This window comes from Mercenaria mercenaria, unplaced genomic scaffold (assembly GCF_021730395.1).
Source record: "Mercenaria mercenaria strain notata unplaced genomic scaffold, MADL_Memer_1 contig_1082, whole genome shotgun sequence".
NCBI classification, from domain to species: Eukaryota; Metazoa; Mollusca; class Bivalvia; order Venerida; family Veneridae; genus Mercenaria; species Mercenaria mercenaria.
Genome location: NW_026459054.1, coordinates 47,263 through 70,211, shown reverse-complemented (window position 1 = coordinate 70,211; position 22,949 = coordinate 47,263). Strand labels below are relative to the sequence as shown.

At 33.1% G+C, this 22,949-nt stretch overlaps 1 protein-coding gene across 1 annotated transcript in view; it reads left to right on the top strand.

Annotated features, from left to right (window-relative positions):
- Positions 1-9,531: 9,531 nt before the first annotated feature.
- Positions 9,532-22,949, top strand: part of LOC128551430 (uncharacterized) — a gene marked incomplete at its 3' end in the record, with an annotated part of 55,668 nt that continues 42,250 nt past the window's right edge. The window contains exon 1 of the mRNA XM_053532283.1: positions 9,532-9,620. The remainder of the gene's footprint in view (positions 9,621-22,949) is intronic.

The following is a 22,949-nucleotide window of genomic DNA, read 5'->3' as shown; positions in this document are numbered from 1 at the left end:
ATTTACATACTGGAATCTCTGTTTATGTCAGTTATTTTTTGTATATTCAACAAAAGGTATTTTTAAAACAGAGAGAAAATGTTGATTTTCCAAAAATTTATAATGTTTTAGGTTCATTTTCTGCTATCTATATAATATAGTGGATACCAAAGAAATTCAAGAAAAGAAACAAACAAAAAATGCTACAAAATTTCCAACAGGAGAAATTGATATGGAAGACTTCCTTTACCACGGGAAATGGCAATATTTGTCCACATGAGTAAGGAAAGTTGGTAAGTTTGTTAGATCTTTCTAGCAGTACACAATATTGGTTTTGCTATTTACAAATAAAAATATTTATGTTATCTTTAAATGTTTATTAGAAATGTAAACAAGACGATGATACTCCTCGGGTAGCCAGACAGTTCCTGTTGATGTGGAGCTGTGTTGGAACACGAGTGATACGGGACATGACCCTGCATAGTGCACCTAGCTTTGGTATACATAAATAAAAAAAAACTTTGTTTTATTTGGAATAAAATGCCTTTACGCATAAATTAATTGACTGAAATATACTGATTTGCATCTAAAGGAAAACTCGTAAAACGATGCCCTAGAAATCCGCAACTATTTCACAATTCGCTTTAAAATTTAGTTTGTTTGGACTTTGTTGTCAAAATTATCTGTTCCTTAGTTTTAAAAGGGTGTATAGCATTCTTTTTTGTTACTCTAAACGGCTTAAAACTTAATTTTACTTGTATTTTGCATTTAATATGTTCTGTTGAAATTTGTTGTAAGACTGTATAGAACATGTTTATGAAATTCGTTCATCATATTTTCAGGTTCATTTCACCTGTTGATGAGTATGTACTATATATGGTTGAAAATATTGAAAGCCATGACACGGCAAACGATTTCATGCATGCAATCAAAGGAGAAATAGCAATGGGTAGTGTATATGTATCTTTTTAGTACCCTACCGGTTGAACACCGGAGGGAACTATAGGAATGCACTCCGTCCGTCCGTCTGTCCGTCCGCAAATCTGGATTCTGCAATTACTCAAAAAGTATCCAAGGTAGGTTCATAAAACTTCATATGCGAATAGATGACAATATGAAGCAATATGTAGGTTATGCATGTACATGATTTATGCTTGTAGGTCAAAGGTCAAGGTCACTATTGAAGGTCAAGTAAAAATTGTTTCCGCTCCATAACTTTTATGTGCATTGATGGATTATCTTATAGTGCTACACACAAACGTCCCCATGATAAGAAAATGTGTCAACACATGATCTATGTTTGTCAGTTAAAGGTCATGGCCACTGTTTAAGGTCAAGTAAAAATTTGTTTCCACTCTATAACTTTTATATGTATTGACGGATTTTTTTACCACTATAAGCAAATGTTCCTCGTGACCAGACAATATGTTGCATACATGACTCATGCTTGATGGTCAACGGCTAAGGTCACTATTAAATTAAAGTAAAAATAGATTTTGTTCCTTATCTGCTAAATGCTTTGGAGCATTTTTATATACATTCACACACATGTTCCCCATAACCAGATGATGTGATGCTTGTGTTGCTCGCATGACCCATGCCTATCAATCACATGACCCATGGTTGTCGGTCAAAGGTCAAGGTAACTATTGAGTATCAAGTAATTCCGCTCCATAACGTTTATGTGCATTGCTGGGTTATCTTTGTACTGCATACAAATGTTCTCCATGACAAGACAATGTGTTGCGTACATGATCTATGTTTGAAGGTCAAGGTCACTATTGAAATAAAAGTAAAATAGTTTTTGTTTCTTAGCTGGTAAATGCCTTGAAGCATTTTTAGTCCTAACAATCACAAGGGACGAATTTCCACCGGTTAGCGACTTCTGTATTGCCACTGCAATACTCGGATAAGCAATGTAAATTGTAAAAATATGGCTACGTTATTCTCCGCGTTAAGTTTCCCTAGTAGAAAAGAGGCACGAAAGAAATCAAAACGCAGAAAAGAAAGCAATTCTTGTCAGACATAACGTGGAAAATTCCTTTCGTTTTCAGTTTGATGAATGTGCCAGAAAGATATAGTTTTGATGAGCGTTTTTTTTTCCATAAACTCTAAAACATGCATTTCTCCAGCGCATCTTGACGACTTACTAATATTATTTTAAATGTAAGCATATCCAAATATTTTGTTCAGTGCGTTGCGTTTACCGATTGCGTAATAATATTGGCAGTAGCTGCGCAAATGTTACGCGCAAATAGCCAATCTGCACGTTTTTTAAAATCGCTCAGCTCAAAAAACCCATTTGCGATTAGCGCACGTGCAACCTTACTCACATTTGTTAAACGCGCAAGGTAACTGCCTTCCGCTATGCGCTGAAGACATACCGATTTTTTCTTCCGACAAAAGTTAATAGGACGGCCATTTATACAAAATTGTTTAATGATGAAAATGGCAACAACAAAAAACAGACATGCTTGAACATGTGAATTGTCCGAGCCGTTTACGTGTATATTACATTAAATAAAACAGGTGATCCACATATTTATGCAGTTATTTGAAGAAGATTTTACGTCCTTGGTGATTTACATACATTGTACTATTTTTTAAAAGTCGTTTATAGAGTTACCTATCGTCATCTCAAGTGTATTTTATAAACACTTATTATTATTATCATCAACTTTTTAATGCTTTTATAGTTTAACCTTTGAAAACAGAAAAAGTAAATTTCGCAAACACACAAATAAAATAGCAAATCCTGACATGTATTAAAGTATTTTTCATAACATTGTTTATTTTCGCAAGGACGTTATTTACGTCCTTAATTGTACTATTGTAAGACATTATAGTTCAATGTTAAATCATGCCAATTGGTAATCTAAACAGCCGCATTGGTTTTTCCTTTTAAACATTGCGTTTAACGCCCCTAGGCGGGATAAAAAGTAAGTCTGTTGTGTTTCATTCATTGTGCATCTTAATCCTTCTTCATCATTTAACGTGAAACTGTCACATTCAATTCCGATTTGACATTTATCAAAATAATGGTATTGATAACATCTGAGCTAGGTTTGAAACTCAATCATTTCGGATGAACAACTACGTAAGGCTGAAATTTAAGAACAATCTTGTGTATACAATACATTTCATTCCATATACAAAAACTTAGACAGTCAATAAGTAGGTCACTAAATACAACAATAAAATCCTGCTCACACTACAAAGGCAATGTTTTTCTCAAACATTCATGAAAACTCATCAGACTGTCTGTTTGCCTAGGATCTACAACAAAGACACCAGTATCATTATATCACCTCCTGTTCTTTAAGTACTACGTACTCTGCTTTGTTTGGCGCGGAGTTTCCTGTTGCTGCATCTTGCAGCAACTTAAGTACTTGTATTTACATTTGGACGCCCATTTATACCTTTATGACGTTTATCGTATAATAACAATCAAATTCGATGAATGGTATCCCCCGCCGAATGGGTTTGTGTTGAGGAATGGCAAAGAAATATATCCGGCAAAATGTTAAGGATGTTACTAAAAACAAATAATTTCATTACATTTGAACTTAAAAGAACAGAAGTCCTTAAGAGAGCACAATCAAGTAAGAAATCTGGAACTTGGGTGGTGATGCGGGGTGAGGATTTACATCTTCACATGTCGATAAATATTCACGGAAGGTTTGAAAAATTTTAAAAAAGGAAAGTTATTTTTGGGGGGAGGCGTGATCGGGGTGGTGGGGGTGACTGGGTGGAGGAGCGAGGTGGGGGAAGGGTACAACTTTGTTATCTCATGTTAATAAATATTCATTGAAGGTTTAAGATTTAAAGAAAAATAGAAAAAAATAAAAAAAATTGCGGTTTGTGTGGCTGTGGGAGAGGGGTGTAACTAGGGCGATGGGGTTGACCGGGTGTGGGTACACAATTTCACATGTTGATTATAAATGTTCATGGAAAAAATGAAAGAAGTTTAATGAAATTCTACCAATTGGTTAGTTTGTTATGTACAAATATGTGGATTTTTAAACAATTAAAGGGGAAATAAAGTTAGATAAAGAGATCCTGACGAAATTGAGTGTGCACTACTACATTATGGTGATCTAAATTCAATTTAAGTTTCATAGTTCTAGGTCAAATATGTTTATGTTATGAAGCAGAAATTGCTATATTTATAGTACCCTATATAGTAAACACTAGAAACTACTAAGGGCCATAACTCTGGTGTTACTTGGGCAATCGGACTGAAATTTGACGGGCCGCATTTCCCTATAGTGGTTAATATGTATATGAAGTTTTATTTAATATTCCAAACCACTTCCTAGATATGGCTCCAGACGGACGGACGACGCCAAAACTATATCCCCCCGCCTTCGTTTGGGGATAACAAATACTATTTCACCACTTCAGCGTATGAATATACTTTGAACTATTTTATATTATTTAACTAAAATGTCAAAATTACTGAATTTTATTATCATTTCTATAAGCTATTTCAGATATTTTTAAATGAACTTCTGCTATCTGCACAGTACCCTTGCAGAAGCAGTATTTTGACTGACTGGACTTATACACAAAGAACAATTGTTATACGGGAACCTGAATTACCAAACCAGAATGGCAGAATATCAAATAGACCACATTTTCTAGGTGCACAAAAAGCCAGAGTTATTACAAAATGGAAGAGAAAGATTTTTGACCTACATTCTAACTTATTCGCTGTAAACAAATATACAAATAATTATCCAGTAAAATACCTAAAACAAAAGATTAAACTGAAGAAATTCCAATTTTCTAAGTACAAAACAAGGGTCATAATTGTAACAGTATGCAGGGAACAATAAGGATAAAGCTAGACCTCGTCAAGAAACATGGACCAAAATAAAAATAGGAATAAAAATAGCATTTTGTATACTAGTAATAGACATATATATTCCATTAACAGCTAAACTTGATCTTCTATTGATTTCGTAATGATATGCATAGCATTGCCTGTATGTTATAAACAATCTAAATGTAATACGGGTCCCACATCTTTCTGTAATACTAAATCTCATGTAATATTCAATCTCAGCAGCAGCAAAATGTTTTGATGTAGGTTAATAGCCTCGTCAAAATATCATGTTTTTTTCAATTTCAGACATTGAAGAAAGTTCCGCATACTACTTTCAAAACGAATCAGTATGTTTTCAACAGCCATTTATGTGCACCAATCGGAGAATGATATGGTGATTCGTATCCCTGTACACATTAAATAGAGACAGAGATGGAAGAAAAAAATTAATTACCGTTCCAAACATTTTTTTATTAACTATTTTAATCATTCATTGCATGTAGTTTTACCCAGAAGTGTTGCAACTGTTGCGGTTTGGTAACTCAAAGTGGTTTGTTTACTTTTTGTTCGAAACCTAGATTGCTGGCTATTTTGACTAGACGGTAACGGAGACTCATTACCCTGAATTTTTCTTGTAAAAAATCCCTTATTGCTGAATCGTTTTCGTTTTTCATCGATTTGCTGTTGAATAACTCAAGATATTTTACTTTTAGTTCCTGTGGAGAGTCATTGAACCAACCACCGTCATTTGGAAATACGTTCCCAACGACGTGCCGTTATAGAACGAACTCTTTATACGGAATTTATTCCTCGCAAGTACCGGATGTTGTTTCGTCAAATAATATCGCAATAAACTTTTACGACTGCAGTGGTTGGTCAACAGGACAAAGGGTCATCGGGATTAACAAACATGGCGGGCAGTAAGACTTTTGCTGACAAAAATAATTCATTGAATTCAGGAAATGCTACGGAAATACAAACTGTTCATCTACAGACGGAACCGCGACATTATTACGGAGTATTTTGTGGCGATCAGAAAAGTTTTAACAGATGTTCAAATGGACACAATACCTTTAGTAAGAAATGTTCGGAAGGTATTCCAAATGAAACTGTCAGACTGAACATGTCTGACATGTACTACCATCGCTTGACAAACCTTCTTTGAGGTTATTAATACTACAATATACACATATAAAATGCAGTCATTTATAACTTTGAATAGAAATAATTATCAAATATTTTTTGTTATCCAGTATGTTTCTTCTCTCTTGAAACTGTATGTATGTTATTATACGTAGTTTATTTTAGAATGGAAATGACCTTTATATGTTTCTACAAATAAGGCAAATAAGGGCCAATCGCCCGATAACATCGATTCTCCAAAAAAAGATCAAATATGTGATCTAGCATTGTCAGTTTAACACGATTATCCAAATAAGGACGATTCTAGAATCTAGTATTATCAGACAAACCCGATACTCCGAATAAGGGCAAATGAGTGGTTTAGATTTTTCAGTTAACCCCACTATTTCAAATAAGAACGAATCAGTGTCCTGACATTATCAGAAAATCCTTTTCTCCAAATAAGGGTTAATTAGTGGTTTAGTATTTTTTGATAACCCCGCTAATTCAAATAAGGACGAATCAGTGTCCTGACATTATCAGAAAATCCTTTTCTCCAAATAAGGGTTAATTAGTGGTTTAGTATTTTTTGATAACCCCGCTAATTCAAATAAGGACGAATCAGTGGTCTAGTATTGTTAGAAAATCCAATTCTCCCAATAAGGGCGAATCAGTAGCTTAGTGTTGTCATAAAATTCCATCTCTCCAAATAAGGGCGAATCAGTGATTTATTATTGCCAGATAACACCGATTCTTTAAATTATCACGAAACTTTAGGACATTTAGACCAGATCAGAGTTTCATCTAAACATTGTATTTTTGACAGAACGACTCGACCCGACAATATTTTGAGGAGAGGTTAGTTGGTGAGCAGGTACTTGCTTACATCTATTCAGAATACCAGAACATTAACAATGGTTTTATAATTAAAAAGGGGAAAATAAAGTAAAACAAAATATACATGAGGCCGTCCGTATCTAAATCATTGTAATGGAATATAATTAACCATCATAACCCTAAAAACCGAGATGTGAATGGGGTAGAAGTTTTTACAGGCTTGTTTTTGAAGAAGTCAATATATTTGCTTTAGTACAAAAGAAAAAAAACGAAATAAAAAACAAACGTTTGTCTGTTTCCACATTTTATTTTGTTAAACTCTATTTTGTAAAGACCTTTTTAAAAAAGTGTATTAAACGGGATGTACATTAAAACTGTTCTTATATATAAATAAACAAATAGCACACACTATGGTATATCTAAACGGATTCTATTTTCAGAAATATTTCTGAATTAATTAATTATGTGGCGATATTTTGAAGTTGAAGTTTGAACTTGCGGCGAATGACAAAAATGACATTATTCAATTATTACTAATAAGAAGAGCATAACGATTTATTTACCCTTCAGAAAGGAGCAATTATCATGCTTTACGTGGCATCAATGAACTCAACAACAGTTTCAAATGAAATGTATTGTAGCGTTAAACACCTACAATATGTTTACAAGATACTTTTTAAAAAAAACAATACACAAGAATAAAGAAGAAATAAAAATAAATTTTGACAAATCGTGAAATCTTATGACAGAATTTGACGGTGGACTGTAACCTATGACCTAATTAAAACGTTTGCTGTAATTTCTACCTCCCAATTCGATTTTCTTTAAATGACCTTTGTATAATGTATATTACAGCTCATAAATTAAAACAAAAAATAAATCAACTGTTAAGTTGATACCTTTTCCTGTATCAAAAGCATCGTAAGAATTTTACTGTTCCATTCACCGGCAATTCACAACGTTTCTGTTAGACAAAAGAGAATAATCCTTTAAATTTTTAAATATTTTTTATTGAGGATTAATCTGATGGGATGGGCATACATATTTGTAACAAAAAATTGATACCTACTGTGTATTGCAATAATGCTAATATTTTCCATCCGGGACATATGTTACGTTGGGATATATACATGTATACGTATAAGAACTTTTTGATTTATTGACTGACAGAATCTTAATGTATGTATAAATGTAATACTAGTGATAAAATATCTACACAATGACAAATTTTATGTAATATCCTTTGCGCACCGGTAACGTAGTGAAACAGGTACAAATTTTGAATGAAAAACGGGCCAATCTTTTAGTGAATGCCTATAACGCTTTTAAACGGGGTAAGTTTTTCTATCCTAAAAACCTGACCACATTTTAGCGTAGGAACCGTAAAACTTTTATTTTTTTTATTTCAAATTCCTGAAATTCAAACGTTTATTACTTATGCTTCTAAAAAGCGGACTTAAAATGTTCTTTCACTATCTTAATATTTTACCTGTTAAATTCATGATAAATAATGTTTTAGGAATGTCTTAATCTAAAATACCTATTTTTATCGATATAAATCAATAAACTGTAAATTTTGCATAATTTGAGCATTCTTGAGAAAACCCTGATCTATTTCAATGCCAAACACGCATAATAAAGCCTTATAAGACAAACATAAGACTTATGTACGTATATTTGGTTCTTATCCGAATGAGCACTGTATCGTTGAAGAACGTATATTTGGCTATTTTATACGCTTTTAAACAGTAAACGAAGACACTTTAATGAAATCTGCATTTTAGCTGAAGATATAGCTACAACCGAGAAAAACGTATTCGGATTCATTTTAACGTTGTTAAACGTATTTTTATTTTAAAATACGTCAAATTCACGGTCCGGTTTTAAAACCTCAGAAAAGGCACCAGTCTAATAACGTAACAGGCAATCGCTGTAAAGATTGACCCGTTTTTTATGTGCGTTGCAGTCATTGGAAATATGTCAATTTTATATAGAATAAAAAAGAACAGCCATTCAGCTGGTCGTGACCTATAAGGGAATTGAAATCTAGTCAGATGAGAGTGAAAATCGGCTACTTTGATTAGAATTTGATAGAAAGTCAAATGTGTTGCAATTTTGCATTAAATATGAAAAAATACAAACATATCACATTATCAATGTTATGATGTTTTTTTGTTGTTGTTTTTTCCAAACACTGCATAGTTGTAGCCTAACGATTAAAATTTCTAGCAGTCAGTAGTAAATTTTGAAAGTTTTGACAGTTTAAATGAGTAATTTGTATGCAAATGACAGTAGAAAATGACAAAACCGGGCCAAACTACAGTTAGGAAAACTGGCTGAGAATTTTATCGCGACAGCTATTTTAGGCAAAATGTGACATGTTGTCTTACGTTATTGAAAAGGAATACAGACACTAAATACGCAAATGGCCTATAGAATTGTGTAATGGCGGTCCAAATAATCTTTTGCTCTACAGAACTATTTCTCTTATTTTCATTGCATTTTTTGCTAGATCACTACAATATGGTGTCTCATTTTTAGCTGATTTTGCAGTTATCAAACATGACCGCCACTTTTCCTTTGATTTTATTCAGCACTGAAAATATTGTTCAAGAAAACGTAAGTTACATACATTCAAATGGATGCTGATGTGTGCTGCAGCAACTGGAAATATTTCAATTTTATATAGAATAAGAAGAACAGATATTTAGTGTGTTGTAACCTGAAAACGATACCCGTTATGTAGGTATGCGTGACGTGAATTGCAGCGCTTGGATACCCCCATTCAATGCATTATCCTAGTGTATTTAGGTAAGCATGGCGGAAAATAGTCCTGGATAACTTTACATAAAAGGTAAATATTAAGCTCTTTCAATATTTAATCAATTTCTGTGATCAATTGTTTTGTTTCGAAAACATTTAAACAATTGTAAGGAAATAACCATTTTCATGACACAAAATATACAAACTATACCGAAATCAAAAGTAGATTAAAAACTAACTAGCCACAATGAACATTAAATGCGATTTATAGAAGAGAAACATACATCAAATGCATTCGGTCAGCAGGGGTCGACCTAAAAGCTGTAAAGGGATGTGTTTAATTGTTTACCCTATTCATTCAACGACATTTCCATGTATAAGCTGTTGACACAATGGGGAAACGTACACAGGGCATAAGTGGTAAAACAAACATTTGTCCTCCTTTTTCGGCCCTAGAGGCAAACGTTTGCTGTATTAATACTTACTATAACCACTAATGAAACTATTTTTTAATTTATGATTGAATGTAAGTTTGGCCTTTGGCATACCTTTTGATGCCAATGAGATAAATACATTGTGTACTGAATACTATAAGTAGTTAACCCTGTCTCTCCAGTCGCTCCTGCTCCTTCTTTATCTATATAAACCGCCATTTTGGATTGGGAGGAGTCAATTTTTGAAATTACTAGGGCGTGAACGGTATGTTTACGTATCTATACAGTAGCAGACGATTAAATAGGGAGTTGCACCCTGAGGTGAGTCATCAAGAAACAATAGGGGGGGTAGACGTGATCCAGCACGTTCAAGGAGAACAATACAGTTCCTTTATTTTAAACAATAGAACAGATTCTGTTTCAAGGATCTAAGCTCAGTTTCGCTTTATATTATTACGATCTATTCAATTATGAAACGATATTTTATTTCTTTTTTTTTTTCTTTTTTTTAAAACAAAGAGTCCCTCCTCATATTATATTCAACGGTGTTTTATATAAACTCAATTAACTTATTTATTTCCATTATTTTTAAACATTCAAAATGAAACCATATCTCTTTTCACAGAATAGTAGAGTATCTATTATTATACACATTTCTATAGAACCAGTATAAAAGTTCACCGAGTTAGTGTAAAATGATACCATCCCTTTGTGCTTACACCAATACAGTTTCTAAAGGCTTTATTTTTTCAATTATGATAAAAATTTATGAATTAGATTTTTTGTCCGTTTATTGTCTTTTATTAATATTGAAGTGTATTCTTTAACCAAACTTACATTTATTTTCAATAATGACAGTCATTTATATTTGTTTAAAATTCGTGATTTAATTCAAATATACCTGTTGGACCAGAAATGATCATGGTAAAGGGCTGCTGCTGCTGCTGCTGCTAGTACTGAGTCATAACTGATCGTGTTCAAACACGCAGACTCTGTTTTATATCAACACACCTTAATATTAACAAAAGACAATAAACAGAGTCTGCGTGTTTGAACACCATCAGTTATGACTCAGTACTAGCAGCAGCAGCAGCGGGATGAAGAGTGTTCATCTATTCAGTAAATTTTCGCATATTTACATATTCATTAAATATCAAATATAATTTTTTTCCAACTACACCAAATTTCTTAATTGTCCCCATTCCAAGTTTACTTTGTACTTGTTTATGAGTTTATATAGGCCTTAGAAAGATGACAGGCATATAACGGTATATTACAAATAATGAGACTTCAGTCACATTGCCTAATATATGCCAGAGTCAGTCTGTAACTAGATACTTTTATTTCCTAATTTGTTTAAGCAATTCATAGATACGAAAAACAAAAGATTTCAGTTTTTCTGTAGCCGGTCTTTAGAAAATTTTAAATTAAAAATAACTGTTAAAGATATCTTCAAACTCTTAAAACAGAATTATACTAATCCAGTATTTGAATTTAAACTTGCATAATAATGTGAAATAAGAATAAACAGCAAAATATTGGTGCTAGACAAATTCTGTCATAGTGTCACATTAAAATATCAGAACGCAATTCTTAAAACTGATAACATTAAAGATAAAATGAAATATATATTTATTATTAAATTGATTTTTTTGTTGATTGCGACTGGTTTAAACACGGTCACATGATCTGTGATATATTATCATATTGACTGGTGGGCGGGGCCTAAAGTACATATTGAGCGCACCGAAAACTGTCACGTGCGAAATCGCTTAGGTAGGAATAAATGTGACGTCATACGTAAACAACAATTGTTTGACGTCAATACAATGCGACGTCGAACACAATTTACTACGAAAAATTACCAAAGGCTGCATATATTTGTATTTAATTTGTATACTTATAATTAGGCTGGATCTAATAATAAAACAACTGTTGCCTTTAAGGTTCGGTCGATATGTGGAATTATCGACCTTACTAAAAGGCAATAATAACCTCGGGCTGCGCCTTCGGTCGATATCGCTTTTATCAGGTCGATAAATCCACATATCGACCTTACTAAAAGGCAATAATTGTACAATATATACACTTTATACACCAAGTTAGAATTCAAATCAGATGTTATCTCCTCAGGTCGAATTGATAACACAAACTTGTACTTTTTATCTGCTGGACTATTATGCCAGCTTCATAGCACTTACACATACCACTTATACTTAATTTCCAATTATTTTAATGGGTAATATAATCTTTGAGGTAGTCAGGTGGTTTTCTGGCACGCTGACTTCGTCGCACAGGTTGTGGGTTATTTGTAGTATGTGTCAGTTATGAATCAGAATCATTTCTAGTCGATACGCTGATGATGTCATCGTTGTCTGATGATGATGATGATGATGATGATGATGGTAATTGCGATGGACTTTCTAGTTTTTTAATTCTGATGAATTTCCAGTGATTTCCTTGTCCTCGTGTTTTGCTGTAATCATTGTTCCCTTTTAAGAAATGATTTCACACGGACGCAGATCAAATGGTATTGTCAGTTCATTGTCCTTCTTTTGTTTGATAAGTACTGTGTCACCATTTCTTAGATTTGATGGTTTTTCATGACGTCTAGTATCAGCGTAATACTCCATTTTCTGCGAAACCTTTCTGTCAGATCGTCTGGCTTCCACATGTTTGTCTTTCTGGCTTTGCTGTTTTGAAAGTATTTGTACACTCGATATTTTGATGTTAATGGAACGGCCGTAAAACTATTCATCTGGTGAGATATGGGTCGAAGCATGCAGTGTAGCGCGGTAGTTTCTTAAATATGAATACATGTCATGTTTCCAAAATGTACTCTGAGCATGGGCTGCTCGTATTGCTTTACCTATCGATCGCACGAAACATTTACATTCACCGTTCGCTTGCGGCCATAATGGAGTATTTTTTATGTTTGAATCCCATGTAATTCGCAAATTGTGAGTCCATTCGTTGGCGGGCCATTATCTGATTTTAGAACTTCGCATATTCCAAATTCTGAGAATATCTTGTTCAATATTTGAATGACTGTTTTTGAAGAGGTGGAGTTAATAATTTCCACTATTGCAAACCTTGAGTATTCATCTATCAGAACAAGTAGGTATTTCCCATTCGGAAAAGGTCCTGCAAAATCCAAGTTGACATTGCGAAATGTATATTCCGGCATTTCACTCATATCTAATGATTCTGACGAATTTGGTTTTTTGTTGCAGCAAGGCATGGTATGCAACGTTCTTCATTTCTTTTTAACTTGCTTACCTATTCCTGGAAAATATACCTTTTCGCGTAATGGCTGTTTCATTTCCACAATACCCTGATGTCCTTCATGAGTGAGATTAATTACCTTATCTTGTAATATTTTTTGTATCACGAGCTTTGATCCATGATGTAACACTTCACAATCTTAAATATATGCTACCGTCAGATTTTTTTTATTATTTTGTTGGGTTTAACGTCGCACCGACACAATCATATGTCATATGGCGACTTTCCAGCTTTGATGGTGGAGGAATACCCCAGCTGTCCCTCCGTGCATTATTTCATCGCGCGCGGGCACCTGGGTAGAACCACCGAACTTACGTAAGCCAGCTGGAAGGCTTCCTCATATAAAGAATTCAACACCCCGAGTGAGGCTCGAACCCATACCAATGAGGGGCAAGTGATTTGAAGTCAGTGACCTTAACCACTCGGCCACGGAAGCCCCCACCACTCGGCCACAAAGGCAGAGTTCAGAGTTTCAAATGCATCCTGTCGTTCCTTGTCCCATTTTCAGTTTATCCCCTTTTTGATCAACGTTATTGCTGGATAAATTCGAAATGAATCTCGACACATACTTTGTCATTGCAAGGAAACTACGTACCTCTGACACATTTGTGGGAGCTTGAGCATTTTTAACAGCTTCACATTTCTTTGGATCGGCAGAGATTCCATCCTCACTAAATACATATAAAAATATCAATCTTGCGCTTATTGACTCGCACTTCTTTTTGTTTAACGTTAAACCTATTCTATGGAGTCGTTTCGAAACGGCCTCTAAATAAACGTTTGTGATGTTGTGCCTGATTTTCAGCATACATAATGATGTCATCACTAATGTTTTCTTACACCGTCTAGTTCTTCTAGCGCAGTGCGTAGTGTATTTTGGAAAGTTTCTGCAGCGTTATTAATTCAAATTATGTATTGCCTAATTCCAACATGTGTTGTGAATGTCGTCACATTTCGAGATGCTTCAGAGAGTTCTAGCTGATGATATCCTGCATTTAGATCTAGTTTTAAAAACTCTTTGCTCCATTCAAATCAACTATCTTATCATCAAATGTAGGAGTGGTGTGTTTTGTTAGTTTGGTTGCTCTATTGGGCAATCTCATATCAACGCATTTCATTTGCTTTTGACTTCTACCTTTTCAATAATGTTTAGATCTTCTAGACGCTTCAATTCCTTTTCGTCTTGTTTCCGTTAATGAAAATGTATTCCCTATGCGGTTTTGACAGGGGTTGTACATCTGGATCGATTACTTTGTCAATCTGCTTATCCTTGCATTTCCCAATACCAGTAAACACAGAATTGTAGTTTTTACAAATGTCATCGACCTTACTGTGTTGCAATGGTCGACAAAGTCACCCTTTTCACAGAGCTGCCGTAACATGGTATGATACGTGTCAATTATCTCCCTTGACTCTTGTTTCTCTTGGTAAAATTTGTAAACCTCGTATTGTTAACATTTTTTCGGTGCAAAGTATTCTGTAAATTTAAAAGAAAAGTCTTATCATCGTCACCTGTCTCAGAGAAAGTATCGAAAGTAGCACTTACTTCTTCCCCTGCATAATGTAGAAGTAAGGCTCTCTTTCTCTTTTCATCGGTTATGTCCAAACCAATTAGAAGATTCTGTAGTCGGTGACACCATTTCTCTCATCTCATGTCTACAGCAGGGTTGTTAACCAAAAAGTTAGTGAACATTCAGTCTGGTAATCCCTGTGCCACTTTAGTATTAGTAAAACATCAGGGTTTCATGACTGAATTGCTACAATAATGTCACTATTATTCAAAAGCTGCTACAGTACAGTTAGCAATGCAGATAAATGCAGAAGCCACATCGAACCTTAGTCGAAAACTTATCTCTGGGTTAAAAACACATTCTTTAAGTTGTATTTATCTTACATTACTTTAATGGAAATTAGGTGTACATCTAAATAAATTTCACCAGAAAAAAAGATTATGAAATAGTAAAAATCTATTTTTCAATTAACTGTAAAAATGGTAATAAAAAGAGTAATCACATACTACTGGTAGCAAATCACAGCATTGTAACGATATTATTGCAGTTTAAGGAGACTGTTTTGTTAAAACGTTGCTTTTCCTAATTGATATTTATCCTTGTATTTCTTTAATTTCAAAACGAGCTTAATAAAATTTGAAATATAAAGGACTTCTTTACAAAAGTCAAACTATTATTTACGTTATGAAGTTAGGTTACGTTGTTTTGTATTTAATTTAAGGAAGTGATGAATATTTGTACACAGAGATGTTTATTTTTAGTTTTCAGTTTTATATTTCATCAGTATCATTTAATACAGCAAACACCAACTTGCAATTTCATTTATTTTTTTTACTGTAATGGATCAGAATATATTTTACTTTATCATCATAACTTCCAAGAGATGTTTATAGAATTAAATCGAATCCAGAAATAACAATAATGAATACTACGAGTTATTAAGGTGGTAACCATATAGTGTTTAAACTATGTTTAAAGTAAGACTTTTAATCTACGTTACAAACTAACATATTAACAATCCTCTTGAAAGTCTCCATATATCTTTTTTTAAGTTACCGATTGTAAAAAGAGAAACATACTTATGTTGCGGTCAAAGGAACTAATTAGAATACTTACATAGTGTCACACGTATATTGACTGTGTACGTTTTGAATATATTAATTATTATTATATTATAATACCAGATTTATATAGCGCCCTTTTCATGATCAATTTCACGTTCAAAGGCGCTTTACATAGTTCAAATGCAGCCACACAGGGCGCATAATTCATCCTCTACTAGTACAGACACAGCGCGATCTGACCAGAGGGACAGAGTGAGACAAAGCCCCCACGACAGAGAGATCAGAAATCAGATACAGGCTTATCCGGCTAACTTAGCCTAGCTCGTTGCGAATAGACAGCCTGGTTCTTTAACGTGCCAAGTGTATAGCACTGATACACGCAAGGATTATTTGTTTAAATGGATTATATGTTTAAATAGAATATATATGATACTACAAATACAAATACATTTATATAGCGCAAAAAAGTATAAAAATATTCTTTTCCGCTTAACAATAACCTTAAAATGTATAACTTAAATTTATCTTAAAAAAAGTAATTTAAGAAACAATAATTACTAATTTCAAATACAACTTATTTACAGTATTTGCATATCACTCGATGGTCATATTCCAAAAAAAAGCTTTGTCATAATACTATAACAATTACAAATTACACTTTAGAATTCTGACAATGTGACATTATTGTCCTGCTTTTTATTTGTAAAGTCACTTGAAAAACTTTTCAAAAAGGTGTGTTTTAAGTTTACATCTGAACTTATTTTCACTTTTGATTCCTTTTAAGTTTCTTGGAAGGGCATTCCACCATTTTGGACCTATGACACGCACTGATCTATCTGCAAATTTTGTTCATGTTCTTGGTAAAGCAAATTTTATTTCATATGATGATCTTGTTTTGTATGTAGTATCTTGAACAGGATGAAGAAGTTCACTAAGATAAGATGTAGAAGTGCCTTGAATAACTCTTATATATACCTTAAATAATAATGCTATTATGTTACAATTAAATCTATGAAACGTTTTTTGCATGCAAAACTGATACGATTATTTCCAGTTATTGATATTTTAACACCAAGAATAAAAACAAATCATTCAAGCCTTGTATGAACATATTTTATACAAATCTTGAATGAACCGAAAGGAAAGTTTGTGTTTAATAGTATTCGTTTAATTTTCGTAAAAATATATGAATGAGAGTTCGAAAAATAACAGTAAAATAAGCTTTAAAAAAAGAAGTTTGCTTCTTAAAAACCTATGGGTATCTACTGATTGTCATCTTGGTAACGTGAAATATATTTATGCAAGTTACTTTGACATAAGTTTTAAAGTATAAATTTGTTCTATACAGTAAAACACCGCTCGCTCGAGGCTCGAGTTATCAATGGTTTCGAGCGACCCAAACATTGACCAACATACGAAGAAAATCGAAGTTTGCTTTACCAATTTTCATTGCGACCATTTGCAGAGTAAACGGTGATGCGTAATAATAACATACTTGTGACATTTTCAAAAGAAATATATTACAAACATTATCTACGATAGACGTTTCAATATGTAATTTATAAATGGCGCATGTGAAGAAAAACTAAGAACTAAGAATTATTTCATTTTTATTTATCAACAAGTGCATATCAGAATTATCGTGTCAATTTTATGAAAAGACATTATTATTTCCTTCATTTGCATGCAAACAACTGCTGATACAATACTAATATCTCATAACTATCTTCTCGATCACCTTTCCAACCATACTGATATTTTGTACTTACCTCTTGAGTGCAACTAACTCCTTAGTTAAGAAACATTTTGATTTCATCTGGATTGTACTTAGAACGTTTCAATAATGTCAAAAACAATGCATGAACACCGCACTCGTTAAACTGCTATCTATAATCCGGGTAGTTTTACCTTATACATTTGATATTTTAGATCATCCAAGATTCAAACTAAATAAAGAGATATTGGAAAGTCTTCTAGATTGTATTTTATTCGTCGAGTTAATTTTTAGTTATTGATAGAGTGCAGGACTCTTGTTCGGGAGGATCTTGGTTCGAATTCGGAAGCATAATGGTTTTTGTTTTACATCAGTTTTTTATGCATTTTCTGATTTTCTGATACATTGTGCAACTGTTTTGATGTCCTTTAAAATTAAACAAAGCTTTAGATACATATAAATGGGAAACTTTCAGACAGATGCATAGAATCTTTAATACACAAATTGAAACACTAGATTGTAGTTTAGGATACGTTTATTTACACAGTCATTCAAGAATATAGAACGGTTCACTTTCCTGAAATATGACATTATAATATATTCAGTTATGCCCATGAATCAAACCAGGTAAGCAAGTATTTACTTTCTTGCACTTTATGCTTGAAAAGGGTTTCTTATAGATTTGATAAAAATGATCGTTAAAATTAAATATACATGTATATATATTTTTAGTGTAGCAAACACTACGGCATATGCTGACAAGTACTGGTCTGTTCTTATCTTTACTTAAGATTATTTTTAAATAAGAATTCCAATTATTTAATATTCATATTCTTTAATTCAAGTGCAGTTTTGTGATATTCGCAATTCAAAAGCTTTCAAAGATAAAATCTACAACTATATTTCAGTAAATTACTGAATAGAATGAGACCGTGTTTAAAGATATTTAATGCTACCAAAAGACACCTGGTGTTACCTGCACAATGTATGATCACTTGTGCATGAAGAGTCGCTATCTTCGATCAGTATTGTAACATGATAGTCAAAGAATAATCATTTAAAGCCTTTTTTGTTTAAAAAAAAACTGGGCAAATTCTCAAAAAAAAAAAAAAAAAAAAAAAAAAAAAAAATCGATGATTTCAACAGAGAACGCTTTTATTGATATTCAAGTCAAACAAAAGAAATGTCTACATAACTGTCTTGCTGGTATTTTTCAAAAAGTAACAAAACAAAATTCCTATGAAATATACACTGTATTCACAATGGAGGATAACTGGCTATCCTGACGCCCACTACTGGACAAAAACACGCTGGAATAATAACACCGCTGTAAATGGGTACGAAGACTTTTTCATTTACATTGTATTTCTATCGATGCGAGGTCAATCCTTGAAATTTAATTTAGCAGTTTTGTTAAGGAATAGACATGGCTTACACTTCCAAGTTCTGATCTCAAAGCGATCGTTACATTTCTAAAAAGCCCTAGCAGTTTCTGCAGTCTGTAAAATCTAACAAAATTCCAAAGTTTTACGCAAATATCTTTAATTTAGAACAATCTGTGAAAACTTTAATCATTTGGTTTAACAGATGTATCTTATGGGAGCATCTGGTTGAACGTTCTTTCTGGAAAAAAAAGAATGAATAGCCGATAAAAATGTACGGGTGAAAAAATATGACTGTCGAAAACGGCTGGTAATACTGGCGTTGAACTCGGGTGTTTACTTTTATGTACTATCCATTGACTCCTATGGCTATATGCATATCTTTGTATATAAAACGTATTGCTGGCAGAGATATGACCAAAACCGAATGCATCGTTTCATTTCAAGCGGCTTTGTCAAATATGAATGTATTCCTTCGCACCCTGATTGAATTTTTATCAATCACACGCGTTATGGCAATTTTTTTTCCCATGCAAAAGATTCTATAGGAAGTTTTATTTAGATTACTAGGTTTACAGTCACCTCGACATAATTTAGATCGTATGGCGACTTATCCAGCCTTGACAGTTGAAGAAGACCCAAGGTGCTACTCCGCTACAGAAAGTACTTTTACCGCGCTTTTTGCAAGTGTAAATGATTGCTTTTCGTGGCCAATCCTTTCAATATATTTGACTATAAATTATATTTAATTCATAATATTACAATTCATTTTAATTGATATATATGCTAAGATGAGAGGATCATATCTTTAATGCATTTCTACATTTAATATTGAACTCTTTATTTGAATGAACGTGAAACATATTATGCATAATCTCGTCGTATGTTTTAAATCCACATATGCAATAATAACAATTTTACAGTTACTTATATTTTTCTTTTTTACGGTAATTATTTGTTGTTCTCTTACACTAGACCGATAGTTTTGCCTTCGCCGTCTGTATGTCCGTTCATCCGTCCGCATAAAGCTTAACCGGCTTTCACAGGTCAAACTGCTGGTCGAATTTCGACGAAACTTCACACGAATGACCAGTACTAAACCTAGTTGTGCATATTGCCGGCAAAAAAGAAAAATCTTTTCTGGCTATCACAGGTCAAACTGCTGGGCAGATTTCGACTAAATTTCACAGGAGTAAACCTAAAATTGTCTCCTGAGCTAAAGGTATACATAGGGGTGAGAAATATGTTTTTGTGACAAAAATACCTTTTAGTTTTGAAACTAGAATTCATTTATTACGTGGACCAAGTGATTAAACCCTTAATATTATTGCGAAATTGTTGAGTGAACAACGTTTGTAAATCCATGTTATATCATTTCATTTTAAATGTTAGCTATCTATGTTACCTGCTAAACATGATAACACAGTGATGCATCTAACAGTTCTGAAATTGCCTTCTATGATTTTCTTATATTTTTAGATATCATACTTTGATGCATATATTTGGGTAGTAGAGATCGTTCTCTTTCCAGCAATAGCTTTCTCAGCATGATTTACCTTAAGAAACTCAGTAAGTTTTAACATTTTAAAACAGTCGTCTGTTTGTTGACAAATTTCACAACAAAAATGTCACATTCCCCCAGGGCATTAGATAATTTTCAAAGTGCTTACCATTACAGTAATTATGGGACTATTTTAATCCTGATTAAAATATGTAATTATACGAACAGTTTATACTTCATTCAGGTAATAGTTAATTTGGTGGTCTCTTACCTTGTTTATAGATTACAAATTCATCGATTGGATTAACTCAATATATGTATCAGATTATCTCATTGGTTATCGATTCTTATATATCGGAAATTTCAAACTTCACCGGTTACTGTTTTTCTTTGTTTGGTCGTGTCAACACGTAATTTTAAAAAAATAATCAAGATAAGAGGAAGGAAAGAAGGGAAAGAATAGATTACAAGCGATTACATGAAGGAAAATCGGCTGTAAAGTTAGAATACGAGCCACAAAGTCCAGAAATCGCTCGAGGTGAAGAAACGGGTGCTACAGGCGGGACCGCAACAACGAGCGAGTCGCATAAGGAACCGATTGAAATTGGTGGTCTACGACCGGAAAGTGAGTCTGATTCGGACGATGATGTTGAGATTGCTTCAATGCGAGAAAAGCTAGCTCAGCTTGAAAAAGAGGAAAAGAAGCTAAAGAAACAGCAAGAGAAGGAACGTTTGAGAGGGCTCCTGGAAGAAAAGAAAGACAACATCGTCAAACTCAAGGGTAAATCTTCTATTTCTTCTTTAAAATCGGAAACAAAAGATGCTATTGCTAGTACTAGTAGTAAATCTATTAAATCTAAACAGACAGAGTCATCTTCATTACCCTCAGAATCGATGGTAGATATCAATGCACTTAGAAAAGACAAGAAACTGTTACGTTCAGTGCAAAAACAATTGAAAGAAATTGGCTTGGATTCGGATAAATCCGATTCGGATAACGAATCGACAGACAGTGATTCTTCTGGTGATTCATCATCAGATACAGATAGCATTAGTGATCATTTAACAGATAATGTTAAAAGTGAAGATAGCAAAAAGAAAAATGTGTCAAAAGCAAAAAAATCTAAATCTAAACATAAAAAATCTAAGAAATCTGGTATAAAAGCAAAATCTTCAGATAAAGTTAAACATGTACAGAAATATCCACATTCTCAGCTTAGATACGAGTTTGTTAATCAAAATATTACATTTCAAGACCTTAATCAAAGTTTATTTGTTGCAGGAGAATTAGAAATTATTTCTGATGATAGAACAGGTATGGTAGAAAAAAAGGGTAGGTCAAATTTGTTGAAAAGAATGATGTATCTAAGTTCAAATTACAGTTTTACAGTATTGAAATCATATTACGCTGCTGTTCTAAGAGAAATTGAATTAGGAGAAAAAGCTTGGTCTGACGATTTTCATTATTTGGAAATTGCTATGCTTACGAAAGCCAATCCCCCAAGTAGATATTCGTCTACAAATGCCAATCTAGGTAAAGTTAAAAAATCTTACTCAAAGGTCAATCAAGAAAATGTAGAGGAGGAGAGTACATGGTTCTGCTCTTTCTATCAAAGAAATAAATGTATGCACAAGGCTAGTCACACACTAATGGTTAAAGGAAAATTAAGATGGGCCAAACATATCTGTGCTACATGTTGGCAAAAAGATCAAAAGAAACTTGAGCATCCAGAAAGTTCAACAGCTTGTCCCTATTCATCAGCTTGACAGTATAGGTCCATTGAAATAATTCAAGAAGATAAAGTAGAAGATATTTTCCTTCCAAAATTTTGCTACAATACAAATGTTGAGAAAAATATTCTGGACAAAAAAGAAAATACATCACACATTTGTGAACATACTAAAACTTGTAAAATTTGTAGAGAAATTAAAACAACCTCAGGTTTTCAGAAAGTAGAAGAAAAAGTTTTGGTACATGAACAGGTTAAGAAATCGGGTAAATTTAACTATGAACAATGTCGAATTAGAGTAAATGAAAAAATTAACACAGACTATTTAAGAACAGTACTAAATAATTTTCAGTATAATGACATGTTAGTGTGTGATTTATTAGAATATGGATTTCCCATAGGTTTTACAGGAAATGAAAATTTGCTTCCTGAAACAAAAGAGGTTTGGATGTATAAAAATTACAAAGGCGCAAAAGAGTTTCCAGAGGTAATTAATAAATATTTAGTTAAGGAAATGAAAAATGACGCAATTATAGGACCTTTTAAACAAAACCCTTTTAGTCAAAATTTGTTGATTTCCCCTTTGAATTCTGTACCCAAAAAAGATATTTCAGATAGAAGAATTATTTTAGATTTGAGCAGTAATACCCAGTGTGCAGTTAATGAATTTGTACCAAAAGATGAATATTTAGGAGAAGAAGTTGCTTTGATTTATCCAAAGATAGATGATTTGGTAGCACTCATAAATTCAAAAGGTCAAGGTTCATTATTATTTAAAAAAGATCTATCTAGAGCTTAT